The sequence below is a fragment of the Elephas maximus genome, chromosome 4 (assembly GCF_024166365.1).
Source record: "Elephas maximus indicus isolate mEleMax1 chromosome 4, mEleMax1 primary haplotype, whole genome shotgun sequence".
In the NCBI taxonomy this organism is placed as follows: domain Eukaryota; kingdom Metazoa; phylum Chordata; class Mammalia; order Proboscidea; family Elephantidae; genus Elephas; species Elephas maximus.
In genome coordinates this window covers 119,246,082-119,264,385 of record NC_064822.1, presented here as the reverse complement: position 1 = coordinate 119,264,385, position 18,304 = coordinate 119,246,082, and the positions used below count along the sequence as shown (strand labels likewise).

Below are 18,304 nucleotides of genomic sequence, written 5' to 3'. Positions count from 1 at the left end.
AAACTACTTGCTTTCCTCCATCTTTTCTTTCCTTGAAATAGATTTGTTAAGATATCAGGTCATTTGTCCTGTAGCATTTCTTATAGTCTGGAATTAGCTTATTGCATCCCCATGATTAACATGTTGCTCTGTCCCCTATATTTCATGTAAAATGGTAAGTAGATCTATATGCTCAGACTCAGGTTTGATTTTTCTGGCAAGATACTTCATGTGGAGTGTACACGTCCATCAAGAACTACATAAAATAATGTCTCTTTTTGTGCTGTTAGAGACATTGATGGCCATTGCCTAGATCTGTTATTGACTGTATTCTAATTCTTTGATTCTTTTTTTGTTCATTAGGTTGGCATACGTCTATAAAAAAATATGCTCATTGCTTGATTGGTCAGACTGTACAGGAAAGATAGGATAAATGCTTGATTCCTGTTATATCATAGCTATCTATTTCACATAACATAACATTAGTACCTTAAAAGAATTACAATTGTTTTACTATTATCGGTCACAGTTCTGGGAGCTGACTGGGTTCAGCGACTTGGTTCACCTTTGCAGTTTCTCGTGTGATCAGAATCGGAGTGGGGCTAGGTTCATTTTGAAGGTACATCCTTACTCAGGGCTTGAAGGTTGATAATGGCTGTCCACTAGCTGAGTTTCATGGCTAGAAACCTTACACATGCCGATTCCATGTGGCCTGGGCTTTCTCCAGCACGGCCATTGATTTCTAAGAGTGAGAACTATGTTACGTTTTATGGTTTAGCCTCAGAAATCACAGAGCGTCACTGTCAACATAGGCACAGTCCCACCAGAGTCAAGGGGAGGGAAAACGGACCCCATATCTTAATGGAAGGAGCGTCAACGTCATCATTTTCTAAGAGAGCACGAAGGATGGTAATCTTGTTGCTATCATCTTGGAAAATGGAATTTGGAACATTTTCTTCACCATATTTTGCTACAATTGGTTGTAATGGTATCCTCCAAAATTATTGCAATTTTTTTTATTATTATCTTGTATGCCAATGCTTTTGATGTATTCCAATCCAGTGAAGTTGTTTTTATTTATGTATAAATTCTTTCATTTTTGGCAAATGAGAGCCTTTGTCAAAGGCTTACTTTGACTTTTTTTTTTTTTTTTAATACAGCTAGGCTAGTTTTTGAAAGCCTTTTGGACTTCTGGTACGACATAACATTCCAAGCTTGTTTTGAACATTTCCTCATCCAAGAACTGAAATCAACAATTTCTCTAAGAAGCTGACTTTCTACTTTACCAGCCACGATGTCCTTTTCTAGTGATTAGTCTTTTGACACATCATCGGGAAAAAACAATTTATTCCTAAGTATTTTAATATTTTTGATGCTATAGTAAATAGAATTACTTTTTTAAGCTCACGTTCAGATGGTTCATTGCAACTGTATAAAAATATAACGTATTTTGTGTTTTGATCTTCTATCCGGCAACCTCATTGAACTTGTTTTATAGTTCAAATGGTTTTTTAGTGGATTTCTTAGGGGCTTCCACATATAAGATCATTTCATCTGCAAATAAAGACAGATTTACTTCTTCCTTTCCAATATGGATGCCTTGTATTTTCTTTGCCTAATTGCACTGCCTAGAACCTCTAGTACAACGTTGAATAGAAGTGTTGAGATCAGACATCCTTGCTCTTGATGTTAGCTGGAAAATATTTGGTCATTCACCATCAAGTATGTTGTTAGCTGTGAGTTTTTCATAGAGCCCTCTTTATCATGCTGAGGACGTTTCCTCTTATTCCTAGTTTATTGAGGTCTTGTTTTTTTTTTTTTTTAATCATACAAGGGTGTCGAGCTTTATCAAATGCCTTACCTGTATCTATTGATATGACCATGTGGTTTTTGTTTTTTATTCTATTGATATGGCATGTTATGTTAATTGATATTAGGATGTTGAACCAGCCTTGCATACCTGGGATAAATCCAACTTGATCATGGTATATAATTCTTTTTAAATATTACTGAATTCAGTTAGTATTTTATTGAGAATTTTTATGTCCATATTCAGAAGAGGTATTGGCCTGTAGTTTTCTTTACTTGTGATATCTTTGTCTGGTGTTGCATTCAGGGTAATACTGGCCTCATAGAATGAGTTGGAAAGTCTTGCCATCTCTTCCATTTTTGGAAGAATTTGTGAAGCGTTGTCTTAGTCATCTAGTGCTGCTATAATAGAAATAGCACAAGCAGATGGCTTTAACAAAGAGAAGTTTATTTCCTCGGAATAAAGTAGGCTAAAAGTCCAAATTCAGGATGTCACCATAAGGGAAAGTATTTCTCTCTCTGTTGGACTTCTCAACAATCTTCCCCCAGACTAGGAGCTTCTCCGAGCAGGGACCCTGGGTCCAAAGGATGCATTTTGCTCCCAGCACTGCTTTCTTGGTGGGATGAGGTCCCCTCTTCTCTCTGCTCACTTCTCTCTTTTATATCTCAAGAGATTGCCTCAAGACACAATCCAGTCTTGTAGATTGAGTCCTGCCTCCTTAACACAACTCCAGCCCATCCTCCCTCATTAACAGGATTTACAACAAGTAGGAAAAATCATACAATACCAAGAATCATGGCCTAGCCAAATTCATACACATATTTTGGGGGGGACATGATTCAATCCATGACAAGTTATTATTAACTCTACTTTAAATGTTTGATAGAATTTGGCAGTGAAGTCATCTTGGCCTGGACTTTTCTTTGCAGGTAGTTTTCTTTTCTTTTTTTTTTTTAACTAATGCAATGTTACTTTCTACATGTTGTAAATTTATTCAAATTGTTTGAATCGTCTTGAGTCAGTTTCTGTAGTTTGTATATTTTTAATAATTTGCCCATTTCTTCTAAGTTACCTAATTTATTATTGCCTTCTGATTGTCCATAACCCATTGCTATCTAGTTGATTACGACTAATAGTGACCCTGTATAGGACAGAACTGGGTTATAGGACAGAGTAGGGCTGCCCCACAGGGTTTCCAAGGAGCAGCTAGTGGATTTGAACTGCCAACCTTTCAGTTAACAGGCAAGCTCTTAACCACTTTTCCCCCAGGGGTCTGTCAAAACTGTGGTTAGATGCCACGAAGTAGGTGGCAATGCCTTAACCTTATGTGTGTTGTAAGGCCCGAGAGCCTCTTCCATTCTTGTCAAGGGTAGTGCTAACCTTCTCTCCTTTCATGACTCCACAGCAATGGGTTTAGGTTTTTCTTTTTGTTTTAGTAATAATGTAACCACTTTTTTTTCTAATTCTGATAATATTAGTCTTCTCTCTTTTTTTGGTCAATCTAGCTGAAGTCTGTCAATTTTGTTGAACTTTTCCAAGAACTACCTTTTAGTTTCATTAATTTTCTCTTCTGTTTTTTATATTCCCTACCTCATTAATTTCCACCCTAATCTTTACTATTTTGCTTCCTTCTGCCTGTTTTATGTTTAGTTTATTCTTTTTCCATTGTCTTAAGGTGGAAGTTTAGGTTATTGATTTGAGATCTTTCTTCTTTCTTAATATGGGTATTTAAAGCTTTTTTTTTTCCTCTAAGCAGTTTTTGAAACCCTGGTGGCGTAGTGGTTAAGTGCTATGGCTGCTAACTGAGAGGTCAGCAGTTCGAATCTGCCAGGTGCTCCTTGGCAACTATATGCGGCAATTCTGCTCTGTCCTATATGGTCACTATGAGTCAGGATCGACTTGAAGGCAGTGGGTTTTTTTTTTGGGGGGGGGGGGTTAAGCAGTTTTCGCCACATCATATTAAGTGTTAGAACGTTGTGTCTTCATTTTCATTTATATTATTCTTTTAATTTCCCTTTTGATTTCTTCTTTGACCTATTGGCTATGTAGGACTGTTTTGTTTAATTGCCACATATTTGCAGGTTTCTCAATTATTTTTCTCTTATTGACTTCTAATTTCATTCCTTTGTGGCCAGATAAACTACCTTTGTATTATTTCCATGCTTCTAAATCTACTGAGGTCTGTTCTGTAGTTCAGCGCACAGACTATTCTGAAGAATGCTCCATGAGCACTTCAGAACAACGTATATTCTTCGTCTCTTGGATGGAGTGTTCTGTAAATGTCTGCTAAGCTTATTTCATTTATAGTGTTGTTCAACTCTTCTGTTTCCTGTTATCTGCTCAGTTGTTCTATCCATTGTTGAAAGTAGAGTATTGAAGTCATTGTATATTATTGTCAAGGTATCTATCATTTTATTTTGTCAATTTTTTGTCATGTATTTTAATGCTCAGTTATTAAGTACATATATGTTTATCATTGTTATATTTGCCTGATGGATTTTATCAGTATAAAATATCACTCTTAATCTCTAATAATATTTCTTGTTTTAAAGTTTATTTTGTCTGATACTAGTATACCCATTCCAACTTTCTTGTGATTGCTGACTGCGTGGTATATCTTTCTCCATTTTTTTTTTTTAATCTGTGAGTCTAGTTTCTCGTAAACAGCATACAGTTGATCTTGTTTTTCATCCAACCTGAAAATATCTGCCTTTGGATTGGATTGCTTAATTCATTCATATTTAATGTTATTATTGATGTAGTTGGATTTATGCCTGTGATTTTATTTTTTGTTTTCTGTATGTGTCATGTATTTTTTTTGTTTCTCTTTTCCTTCTTTACTGCTACCATTTGCATTAAATGAATACTTTCTAATATAACTTTTGAAATTCTTTGATATTTTTTTTCACTATAGTTTTTTTTAGTTATTTCTGAGACGTTTTCTATATGGTAGGGCTTACCATATATATATTAACCTCTCAGACATAGCTTCAGATCTATGTTAATTCAAGTGAGATATAGAAATGTTACTCCTAGATAATTCTATTCTGTCTCTTCCCTTTTTATGATATTATTGTTAGACATATTACATCTGCAAATGTTACAAGCCCAATAATGCTTTTTTATAATTATTACTTTATGTAATTTTATGTCTTTTAAAGAAGTTGAAAGAAGAAAGCAAATGTGTGTTTATAGCTTTTGTTATACTAATCTTCTTACTTATCATTTCTTTTTCTCTTTATTTGTTCCTATGGATTCAAGTTTACATGGAGTCATTTCCTTATCCAAATACAGCTTTACCTCCACCCATCTGCTTTGTACTATTATGGGCAAATATATTATATTTATATTATATGTCCAGCAATACATAGTGTTAAGAGAAGAAAGGAGAAAAAATTATGCATTTCTATTGTTTTTTATAATCACCTAATCACCTATAGGACAGTTCTACTCTGTCCTATAGGGTCACTATGAGTCGAAATAGACTGGATGGCAATGGGTTTGCTTTTGTTTTGGTTCAATCACTTTTACTAGTGTGGTGTAATTAATTACTTTTGTGCGTGGCCTTTCTAGCCGTGGTCTTATGACTCCCACCCAGGTGAGGGGATTGGTCGTTTTGCCTTAAAAGAGAGCCAATTCCAGAGTAGAGAGAAGTTGCCCACCACCACCAAGGAAGGAGAGGCCCAGCAGCAGAGACCTGGCAGCAGGAGGCAGTGCGATGGGCTTACTGGCCCACGTATAGAGAAAGCTTAGTGCCTTTCAGCAGAGACTGAGGGCCAGGGAGAGGTGCGCCTGTGAATACAGCTAGGGAGAGGCTATCCTGATGGAAGAATTGTATCCTGAGTATTCTTGAGCCTGAATTATAACTGTTATTTCCCTAATAAACCCCCTAATTGTGAATATGGTCTGTGAGTTTTATGTGGCCATTGCAAGGAATTATCGAACTCAGTAGAGAGTGCTATGGGCGGGACAGCTAGTGTTAGAGTTGGTAAAGATGGCCAAGAGAGGAGGCGTGTCTGACCTCTGCCTTATAGGAATCAGCCTTGGGCTGTTGATCTTGGTTCTCCTTCCCCCTTGTGGGGTTAGAAGAGGTTAGACAGCGCCCCAAAGCAGTTTTTACAACTAATGATCATTGTTTTTTCTGTGGATTTATCTTCTAGGTTACTAATTCTTCCTTTTACCAGTTTAAACCTACTGTTGAGCAAACTTTTCATTTCGATTATACTTTTCAACCCCAAAATTTATACATTTTTTAATAATTTCTATTTCTTTGTTGATATTCTCAGTCTGATGCAAAGTTGTCATTATACCTCCCTTCACTTCTTTAATCATGATTTCTATTGATTCTTTCAACATATTTATTACAGCTTCTTTGAAGTCTTTGTTAAATATGACACCTAGTTACTCTGACAAGCAGTTTTTTTTGCTCCCCCCTCCATCGTGGGTCATGATAATGCTGTCATGTTACCTTGCATGCCTTCTAATGTTTTTGTTGGAAACTGGAGATCTCAAATAATATATTGTAGCAACCCTGGGTACGGGTTCACTCACCTAGAGGGCTTGTTATTATTATTTGTTTATCTGTTATTGACTGGCTGGACTATTCTAGTGAAGTCTGTTTCTCCACTGACATGTTAAGTCTCTGATGCTGCTCCTCTAAAGAGCTCCTAGGTAGCACAGTTTGTGCTTGACTGCTAGCCTAAAGGTTGGCAGTTCAAACCCACCAAGCTGTACCATAGAAGAAAAGGGCTGGTAATCTGCTTCTGTTAAGGTTACAGCCAAGAAAACCCTTTGGAGCAGCTCAACTCTGTAACACACAAGGTTGCCATGAGTCGGAATTACTGGAACAGACAACAACAACATCAACTTCTCTATTAACATGTTCAGTCCCTGACGTTGTTACTTAGAAGGGTGCAGCCTTGGTTATGTCCGCAGTCATCCCGTAATGGCAACAGTTTGAGCAGGGCTTTCTTTATCTCCTTCCTTAACCACACCAGCCGTTAAATTCCACTAATTACTAGCTGATCACTGCATTGTTCTCAGAAGTGCTCTGGGCCCCAAATTGCACTACAACTAATCCAATCAAATTACATTTTGGCTCTTTTGAAGTAGTTCCAGTTGACCAGTAGTTCCAGGTCAGTGTTTGAGATTTGTGTGAACTACAGGTGGATCTCCCAGTTGTCTCTTTCTCAGGTTCTATGCTTCTTTCCCCTCACCCCCACCCCCAAGGAAAAATCTCTGAGCCAGGACTCTGCAGCTGGAGGTAGAGACAATGGTGCACTTCTCTGAGTGACACCCCTGCTTTAGGAGCTGAGCACTCGGTTTGGGTCAGGGAGGGGGTCAGTGTGGAATCACCACTTTACTAGCAAAAGCAAGGGTAATGGGGCCCCAGTATTCTCAGTGAGATTTTGCCCAAGTTAGAGCCTACATCCCACGGGTGGGGGCTGGGTGGAAAAGGGAGCCCCCACCTCTGGACTGCACTCACCCAAACTTAGCCTCAGGAACAAGTAGCTGGGAGCAGATTGAGAAATGCTGAAGCCCTGCTCATCCTGGGACGATGATACTCAGTCAGGGAGCTCAAGGGAGAGAAAGCCCTGTGTTCTTGGCTGCACAGTCTGAAGTGGAGTTTCTGTCTAGATGCATTTGGAAGAGAGAGGGAGGATACACAGACTCTCAAGTTGATGCAGAATCATAGTAGATTTCCTTGAGAAAATGTTTCTTCATTTGCTGTACATCCTTAGGACCGTTTTTCGAAACTTTAAATAGTTGGGGTTTTTTTCTTACGATTTCACCAATTTCACTGGAGAGTGAATCCAGAAAGTCAGCTCCTGCTTGTTTGTTTGTTAAGGAAAAAAAAAAAAAAAAAAACTTCCCTGTTCTTTAGAGACATATTTAAATAAAAAAAAAAAAAATATGTAGCTTTAAAAATGATCCCCTGAACTGAAGAGAATTCAACATCGTACATATTTTTCCTTATCCTCCCATAACTAGCAGAAGACATTTTGTTGTGTGTCATTGCACATTATCTAGTTAAATACATATCTGTGGTCTCCTGCACTTAACTAAACAGAAAAAGTACTTGTTTCTGGGATAAGTTTGACTGGAATTTATCCACATATGCATACACACCTTGTCAGACAACTCCCAGTTTGAGGTATTACTTAGTAAAACCAGGTTGACCCTGGGCCACTGGCTAAATCAGCTGATTACCATCAGCCTCAGGAGCTATGACCTTCTCCCCACTTGGCACACCTCTAGTCAGTGTGCTGTATCCAGGCAGAGAGACCTCGCAACCTGTGCCAGCTAGTCTCATTGCCTTATCCTGAGAAGTTAATTTTCTCCTATTTTAATATTTAACCTTCCAATAACCCCAATCCGTGCTAGGTTTGGCGATCAGGACTTTGATGACCCTCGTAGTGGGTCTACCTAGTTTGCTCTCCATTTTTAATGTATGAAGGCAGAGGGGAGAACAGGAAGAGGTGAAAAAAATTTTTTTTTCACTGAATGTGTTTTTAGTTATTTATCTAGCCATGCACTTCTTCCACAGTGATATTAGTGAATGTAGCTAAAGTGGTCTATTTGTAATAAACCCTGAAGTTAAAAAACAAAATGTGTTCTCTTCCCATTCTCAGCCTTTCCCTCCCTGTTCAGCCTTCAGTATTCCACCTTTCTCCACTCCTGTTTCCATTGAAGCTCAAAGCTCTTTTTTTTAAATTTAATCATTTTTATTTTTAACTACTGAATAGCATGTTTGCTGAAATGGGGACAAGATGAGTCACGTCTCCCTTTAACTATCTTTTTAAAACAATAGAGAACAAATTTTCCAGAAGAAAGCTATTCAGATTACTCTTTTAAAATAGGCACTTCTTTTAAACAAGGTTTTAGGATAAATGGGTGTACATTATAAAGAAATTGGAATTGAAGATGGAAATGGATTAGCAAGGTTTATAACTCACTCTTAATTCTTATTGGATTCTTGACTTAGAACTGAATTCTAGTTGTTCTATGATTTCAGATTCTTTAATCCTATAGCATGCAACTTTTTGCTTCAAAGAATAAAAAAAAAAAAATTATTTTACTGAGTGTTACAGAATTGGCCTGATGTCTTTGAGGCCAAGAAGTTCCCATGAAATTTGAATCATACCAGGTATAATGAAGCCAGATAAAACAACATAAACAAAAAAATCTCAAACTTTTTCTCACAGAAGTTTGTTGGTATGGGAAAGAATTGCTGAAAGTCCAAGCCTTACCTCCTTCTAAAATATTTTATAATGACAAAAACCATCTACAGTGTTCTGAAATTCTAAAATTGATCAATTAAAAAAAATTAACCTCCTTTTATACAGTTTCATTAACAAACAAATTAAGAGATTTGAGCAGCCAAAATTTTAAAATGACCTTTCCCAAATACTAACAATCCTAACTTGACATTGTCACCAAGTGAGTAGCAAAAATGTAAAACAATTTTTCTCAAGAAAATCTATATCTCAAAAATTTTTACCTTTTTCCCGGTACTTTTTTGTGTCTTAAAGTTAATAAATGTTTAGAATGAGTTAACACTTAAAAAAATTTTTTTTTAGTCTTTTTTTAACACTTAAAAAAATTAAAAAGAAGGTTTTAAAGTGGATAGTTGAATTCTGTTATAATAACTCAAGAAAAAATTAACACTTAGAGAAAAATATATTTAGATGAAATTTACTCCATGGATTTTGTCAGTTTGTGAGTAAGGACAACCTGAATGAATATGTTGTTGCTGATAAGTGCCATCGAGTCTGTTCCAACTCATAGCAACCTGATGTTTATTAGAACAAACCATTGTCTGGTCCTGCACCATCGTCACAATCACTGCAATGTTTGAGCCCTTTGTGACAGCCACTGTGTCAATCCATCTCTTTGAGGGTCTTCCTCTTTCTCACTGACCCTCTACTTTACCAAGCTTGATGTCCTTCTCTAGGAATTGGACCCTTCTTGCAACATGTCCAAAGTAAGTGAGATGAAGTCTCACCATCCTACTTCTAAGAAACATTCTAGCAGTCCATGGCATTATAGTCAATATTCTTCACCAACAGCAAAACTTATATGTGTCAGTTCTTCAGTTTTCCTTTATCATCGTCTGATTTTTGCATACATATGAAGCTATCGAAAATACTATGGTGGTCAGATGTACCTTAATCATTATAGGATTAAGCCATTTTAAAGAGATCTTTTGCAGCAAATTTGCCCAGTGCAGTATGTCATTTGATTACTTAGTTGCAGTTTCCATAGGCATTGATTGCTGACCTAAGTAAAATGAAATCCTTGACAACTTTAATATATCTTCTCTCTTTATCATGATGTTGCTTATTGGTCCAGTCATGAGGAATTTTGTTTTAGCTTGAGGTGTCATCCATATTGAAGGCATTAGTCTTTGATCTTCATCAGTAAGTGCTTCAAGTCATCTTCACTTTCAGCAAGCAAGGTCTGTGTCAACCACATATCACAGGTTGTTAATAAATCTCCCTCCAGTCCTAATGTAGTAGTGTTCTTCCATAGTCTAACTTCTCAGATTATGTGTTCGGAATAAAGATTGAATAAAAATGGTGAAAGGGTACAACCCCGATGCATACCTTTTCCTATTTTTCACCACGCAGTATCCCTTTCTTCTGTTTGGTCTATGTATAGGTTTTGCATGAGTACAATTAAGTGTTCTGGAATTTCCATTCTTCCCAATGTTATCCACAATTTTTCATGATCTGTCCAGTCTAATGCCTTTGCATAGTCAATAAAACACAGGTAAACATCTTTTCTGCTTTCAGTCAAGATCCATCTCACATTAGCAATGATATCCCTTATTCTACGTCCTCTTTGGAATTAGGCTTGAGTTTCTGAAAGTTTCCTGTTGATATACTGCTGCAACCATTTTTGAATTATCTTCAGCTAAATTATGCTTGCATATGATGTTAATGATATTGTTTTTATAATTTTCACATTCCATTTGATCACCTTTCTTTGGAATGGGCACAAATATATATATCTTCCAGTTGGTTGGCCAGGTAGCTGTCTTCCAGATTTCTTGGGATAGATGAGTGACCGCTTCCGGTATTTCATCTGTTTGTTGAAACATCTCAATTGGCATTCCATTAATTCCTTGATTTTCACCAATGTCTTCAGAGCAGCTTGAACTTCTTCCTTCAGTACCATTGGTTCTTGATCATATGCTACCTTTTGAAATGGTTGAATGTCTACCAGTTCTTTTGGTACAGTGACTTTGTGTATTCCTTCCATCTCCTTTTGGTGCTTCCTGTGTAGCTCAATAATTTGCCCATAAAAAATTTTTTTAAAAAAGCCATTGCTGTTGAGTCGATTCCAACTCACAGCGACCCCAAAGGACAGAGTAGAACCTCCCCATAGGGTTTCCAAGGAGTGCCTGGTAGATTTGAACTGCAGACCTTTTGGTTAGCAGCTGTAGCTCTTAACCATTATGCCACCAGGGATTCCAATTTGCCCATAGAATCCTTTAATATTGCAACTTGAGACTTGAATTTTTTCTTCAGTTCTTTTAACTTGAGAAATGCAGAGCATATTCTTCCCTTTTGCTTTTCTAACTCTGGGTCCTGGCACATTTTATTATAATACTTTGTCCTCTCAAGCTACCCTTTGAAATCTGTTCAGCTCTTTTACTTCATCATTTATTCCATTTGCTTTAGTTACTCTGTGTTTGAGAGCAAGTTTCATAGTCTTGTCTGACATCCATTTTGGTTTTTCTTTCCTTCCAGTCTTTTTAAAGACCTTTTGGTTTCTTCATGTATGATACCCTTGATGTCATCCCACAACTCTGCTTGTCTTCCGTTATTAGTGATCAGTGCCTCAACTCTTTCTTGAGATGGTCTCTGAATTTAGATGAAATATATCCAAGGTTTTACTTTGGCTCTCGTGGACTTATTTTAATTTTCTTCAGCTTCAACTTGAGCTTTCATATGAGCAATTGATGATCTGTTCTGTATTCGGCCTCTGGCCGAATAACGTCAGGCTTCTCCATTGTCTCTTTCCACAGTTGTAGTCAGTTTGATTCCTGTGTATTCCATTCAATGAGATCCGTGTATATAGTTGTCATCTGTTATTGAAAAAGGTTTTTCCAATGAATAAGTCCTTGGTCTTACAGAATTCTATCATGTGATCTCTGGTGTCATTTCTATCACCAAGTCATATTTTCCAACTACTGATCCTTCTTTGTTTCCAACTTTTGCATTCCAATCACCAGTAATTATCAACGCATCTTGATTGCTTGTTTGAGCAATTTCACACTGCAAAAATTGGTAAAAACCTTCAATTTCTTCATCTTTGATGTTTGTGGTTGGTGTGTAAATTTTAATAATAGTCATTCATATTAATTGGTATTCCTTGTAGGGTTATGGACATTATTCTATCACTGATAGTGTTGTACTTCAGGATAGATCTTGAAATGTTCTTTTTGACACTGAATATGATGTCATTCCTCTTCAATTTGTCATTCCCAGCATAGTAGACCATATGATTATCCCGTTCAAAATGGCTGATACCAATCCATTTTAGGTAATGTCTATAATATCTATCTTCAAGCATTTCATTTCAGTTTTGATGACTTCCAATTTTCCTTGATTCGTACTTCGGCCATTGCTTGTTCTGATTACTTCATTAAGGTTGGCTGTACTTTGAGGAGGCAGCTCTTCCCCAGTCATATTTTGAGTGCCTCCCAACCTTAGGGGCTCATCTTCCAGCACTATATCGGATGATATTCTGCTGCTATACATAAGGTTTTCACTGGCTACTTTTTTTTTTTTTCCAGAAGTAAATCGCCAGGTCCTTCTCCCTAGTCTGTCTTAGCCTGGAAGCTCCACTGAAGCTTGCCCACCATGGGTGGCCCTGCTGGTATTTAAAATACCAGTGGCATAGCTTCTAGCATTAAAGCAACACACAAGCCACCATAGTACAACAAACTGACGGACGAGTGGTGGGGATGACTATGGTACTTGTATATTTGCTTGATTTAGTTATATTATGACCACCTCCCTTTTATTTTATGTTTTATGATGACTGCTATCACCTCTCCCCGCCCATACAATGCTCCTTTTTCATTTTCCCCTGACAAGGTACATACATAGATAGATATTTCCTCACTGGCTTACCCTTATATACATTTTTTGCTTGTTTTGTTATTGTTCTCTAGTGTCTTAGGGATAAATTCTCTTCTCTCTCACACCCATATATACCCTGAATTGGGTATGTATACATTTAATGAAATAAGTAAAAGCCACTCTGATTTTACATACTTATAGGTTTTTTAGCTTGTAGGACAAAAAAATAAAAAAGTTATAGCAATATTTTTCGTGTCGATGGATGTATGAAATGATACAGAAGATGAAATGCTTCAAGAGGAGATGATGTATTGGGAATAGAACTTTCATGGAGAGCTCTCAGTTAATGATATAAAAGCAAAAGTGATTTATCTAAAGCACTTTAACTCAAACACATATATCCAAATGTACAGATTCTCTAATAAATAGTCACCATATTTAATTTTATTTCAATCTGTTAAATTCATTTCATCTAATCTTGAATAACACACATATTTTCTGGCATTCCATTGTGGTCTGCTAAGTGCTAATTCTTCACATGCATTGTCTCATCCAATTTTATTCACCTGCCTTTTATTCTTTCTCTTCCTCTCTTTTCCTCCTAAAATTATAATATATATTTGCTCTCCGGGAGAAAAACTGTTCTCTGGACAGGTCAGAGCAAATATGGCAGATTTACAGCTCATAAAATAGTAAATCACTTATATTCAAAGATTATTTAAAGCCTCATATAATTCAGGATATTGAAATGAAAGAAGAGAGGGATGGCTGGGGGAGGTAGCAACACTTAAAGCAATAGCATAAAGGATCATCTGAACATCAAAGTCCTTATCATAACTTTTCTATGGACTAACTAATCTTGTTATTTCATATTCCAAATCCCTGACTTATAGGGCTTATAGCATAAATCTGGGTTGATAGTGTTCGTCTTTTGTTTTATACCACAGTATTATATTGCTCTTGTAAATTACAATAATTTGTCATGTGTTTACTAGATGTCTAAGGTTTTCCTCACATAAAAATGTATATTAAATACCATCTATAATTTTAATATGTGTAACTTTCCATTCTATTTTTACACAAACGTTTAACATTTTTATGACAGATTAATTTGTCTGTATATGCTTCTTGATTGTCCAGCAGATCATAACAAATATTAGTCCTCTAACCATGTAACATATATTAACACTGTTACGTTTTTATTTAACCATGACCAATAAAACTGATCTTGAATCATGTTGGAATTGACTCAGTACTGTTTTCCTTACCTATAGAGTTAGAAGTTTTTATTATGGATATATCTGTCGTGAAAATGGTTAGATCGTCTAGTCTTCATAATCTCATCTAGCATTCATATATGTGAAAAAGAAAAAAGCCTTTTTCACCTCACATTCTCTACTCTTTTTAAAGTTCTGAGGCCAGAATTCAATGGAGCATCTGCTACAGACAGGAATTTCCGTAATATAATGCCTCCTTTTGTCCCTCTTTTGTTATAAAAAGGTCATGTTGATTTGTAGAGGGAGTTATTTTATATTCATTATATCATTAAGCATGTTTGGAAAACAGGAGGCTATTAGTGTCCCCAACTGCTTCCAAAATTCAATGGAAAAACCATCTTGCTCAGTACATTTTCCATTAGGCAGGACACGAGCAGTTAAATACAGTATTTCCTGTAAAACGGGCAGTCTACATCCTGAGAACCTTATGTGCCAAGCTAGGGAAAGTATAATTTGTGCTGCTCAGAAGGAATTTATTTGGTTTGATTAAGTTGGACTCTCATTTGTACAACTTAATCAAATATTTTACAGAAGGATTAATTTTTCTCAAGTCAGTAGTTATGTCACTAAGCTGGCCCCTGAATGCTTAGTTTGTTGACTTTCCAATAATAATCTAGCTAGCCAGCCTTTATCTTTCTTTGTGTTTCAGTATAATGTCTCTTTATCTCCTTCAGAGGGAGACTATGTGTATTCATGGCAAATATTTTCCTACAATAAAACTTCACTTTTAATGTACTCCCTAATATGCCCTAGTTCTTGATTTTCCCAATCTCTGTGTAAACTATGTTAATTTTCAAGCCAGAATTAACATAGCTTTCTTTTTCTTTGTACTCTATTTTCTCATGTCCTCTCAGCTAAAAAACAGGATTAAGCAAGCCAAAAAAAAAAAAAGTTTAAAAAAATTCCAACAACCCTAAAAAAAAAAAACAAAAAACCCTCCTTCTAAATATGTTTTCTATTCAGGAAAGGTTGTGGCAAGCTTACCTTGGTCTATTTCCAAACTAACTTCTTGACCTATTTAAGTGCGCACTAATGTAATGGTCTACTTATCAATCCATCACTTGGTGCATCTGTTTAGAAATGGGCAGGTGGTCCCCTTCAGAAATACCGTTAGATAATGATAATGATTGCAATTAGATGATAATGATCTTGGTCATTTACAACACGCAGAGTCATTTGTATAAATGATTTTCTCTAAGTATGGCATGTAGTTGGTAGACAATCAAAAGATACTTCTTTTCTAGGTTATATTTTCTCTACACAGATGAGCTTAGTCAGGCCTATGGGTTTGGAAAAGTCTCTTGCATCCTCCTATTCAACGAGGCAAATTATGTAATTCTTTTCAGAGGAGCTTATACCAAATCCATTTTGTATGCCCATCTCCCATGTACCTTGCTTCCTGGTTGGCTGGAGCGCCCCAGTGATTGTTCAAGCTTTCTTCGTGGTCATAAATCCCTGGCCACCACTACAATCACTTTATCTCTTAATGACACTATAGTCTTGCCTCCTTAAGGGTAAGGTCTTATCCCATTCGAACATAGAGTCTTTGTCTTGTTTTGTTTTTGAATGTTTTATTGGGCTTTAGGTGAAAGTTTACATAGCAAATTAGTTTCCCATTCAATAATTCAAACACAATTTGTTCCTGTGACATTGTTTGCAGTCGCCACAATGTGTCAGCATTCTCCCCATTTCCACCCTGGTTTTCTCATTTCCATTCCTCCTGGTTCCCTGCCTCTTCCTGCCTTCTCATCTTTGGTTTTGAGCAAATGTTGGCCTTTTAGTCTCAAATAGTTAATTTTTCTCAGGAGCTTCCAAGTTAGAACGGTGTCTTAGGGCAATCTCAGGGGTTCCTCCAATCTCTATCAGACCAGTCTGGTCTTTTTTATGAATTTAAATTTTGTTCTACATTTTTCTCCCCTTCAATCCGGGACCTTCGATTGTGTTCCTGGTCAGGAGGTTTGTAGGGGTAGCCAGGCTTCATCTAGTTCTTCTGGTCTCAGACTAGAAGAGGGTGTGGTTCGTGTGGGCCATTAGTCTACAAACTTGTGGACTAATTGCTTCCTCTAGTCTTTGGTTTCCTTCACTTTCCTTGGCTCCAGACAGAAGAGACCCATATTTGTATCTTAGGTGGCTGCTCATAAGCTTTTAAGACCCCAGACACTACTCACCAAACCAGACGTAGAACATTATCTTTATGAACTATGTTATACCAATTGACCTAAATGATCCCTGAGGCTATGGTCCTTAGCCTTCAAGCCCAGTAACTCAGTCTTTTGAGATATTTGGTCAAACACAGAATCTTCGGTTTCTCCAATAGCTGATTTGAGAGTCCATGTAAAATAAGCTGGATGTACAGAAGAATTAACATTTTGGGGGTCAGGCTTTGACCAGAGAGAACTAGGAGACAAGAAGGGGTAGGAACTAGCAAATAAATGTTCCTTCTTCCTGTTCCGATAAATCTTGTTCTGAGACTGAGTGATTTCACATAGTCTCTCCTGAGACATCCTGCGTGACCCAGGAACAAATTGTGTTTTCTTGAGAAGCTGTACCCAGCTTGGTAAAGTACCACTGTGTGCCTTCTCTTCTTTCTTGTCTCATTTCCTTTTTCCCTTACTTTTGCTTCCCTGAATTGCATCTCCCAGTAAAGTGTTAGCGCATGAACTCCACCTTGAGCTCTGATTCTAAGGAGCATAGGTGGGGTCACCTAGAAAACGAGGGCTCTTTAAATAAATACCTGTCCACATGTGTTTTCTTTGCTTGTCTTGGTAATTGTGGCACCATTTTTCTAAAATAACTGACCCCAATCTCCAGTTTTCCCCATCAGAGAAGATACTGATTAACTCCCATGGTCCAATAATTGGATTTTGTCTAGTCTTCACACATTCTAGAATGAACTCTTAGGAACATAGTGTCAGACCAGAGGGTTATTATTCATTTCTCATATATGATGACTTATAACATGGCTAGGTTATCCAGGTTACACATGATATTTACAAATATAATATAAATTTTTAAATGAGTCTAAAAAAGTCTTCATGTGAAATCTGCAAGATACAGGACATTTTGACCAGATAAACATACTTCTTTACCTCATGTGAATCAATTTCACAGCATGTACTTTAGAAAGGAGCCCTGGTGGTGCAGTGGTTAAGTGCTGGGCTGCTAACCAAAAGGTTCGCAGTTTGAACCCACCAGCTGCTGCAGGAGAAAGACGTGACAGGCTGCTTTTGCAAAGATTACAGCCTTGGAAACCCTATGGGGCAGTTCTACTCTGTCCAGTAGGGTTGCTATGAGTCGAAATCAACTTGATGACAACAGGTTTGGGGTACTTCAGAAGCATATTTGTTTTTCTTTATTAAACATAAGTAAATAAAACATATATTTTGCAAATAAAATATATGTTTTGCATTTTCTAAACAGTTTTCACCTATGTAATTCAACTTGATCCACACAATTAACCTGTGGCCTGGGTAAGTTAGCATTAATATTACTCTTACTGTTTTACCTAGGATAAACTGAGGTTCAGAGAGATCGATTGTGTTACCAGAGTTGGCAAGCAGCAGAAGTGGCATACAAAATTAATTTTATTCTAAACCTTTTGTACCTTATATTCTATCATATTGTTTTATCTTACTAAATAGAGAAAAGGGATAGACAATTATAAAAAGCATTTTGGACAGATTGAGATTCCTGAACAGAAATATATTGTACACCTGCAAAGAAACGAGATTTTCTCACAAACCACACGGCGACTGGTAACACTATTTTAGACTCTCACAAGTGTATGTAAATTCAGTTTCTACAATTTTTTTTGCTAATACGTGAGAGAATTTAACTATTTAAAGAAAATCCATGGTGAATTCTTTGATAATGTACAGATATCATCTAGCAGACAATACTGTCTAAAGGTAAAATGATTTGCCTCAGAGAAAAGGCATTCAGGTTCACTTACATTACAGCTGAGTTCGGTCACTGCACGAGATACTAAAACAAATGACTTCTAAGGTCCAAAGATTGACTGATTCTGTTTTAGGAAAAATGTGCATTCTTGGATAAATTTTTGTTACCATCTGAAAAATGACAAGAAATTAGAACAAATGGACACTTTTCGGAATGGAGAAAAGTTAATGATGGGACTCCTCAAC

The 18,304-nt window shown here is 36.7% G+C and overlaps 1 non-coding gene across 1 annotated transcript; it reads right to left on the bottom strand.

Moving 5' to 3' along the window:
* Positions 1-3,065: 3,065 nt before the first annotated feature.
* LOC126076605 (U6atac minor spliceosomal RNA) lies at positions 3,066-3,189 on the bottom strand. The gene has a single exon (XR_007517534.1). It is a non-coding gene; the product is annotated as a U6atac minor spliceosomal RNA (small nuclear RNA).
* Between the last annotated feature and the right edge of the window lie 15,115 nt (positions 3,190-18,304).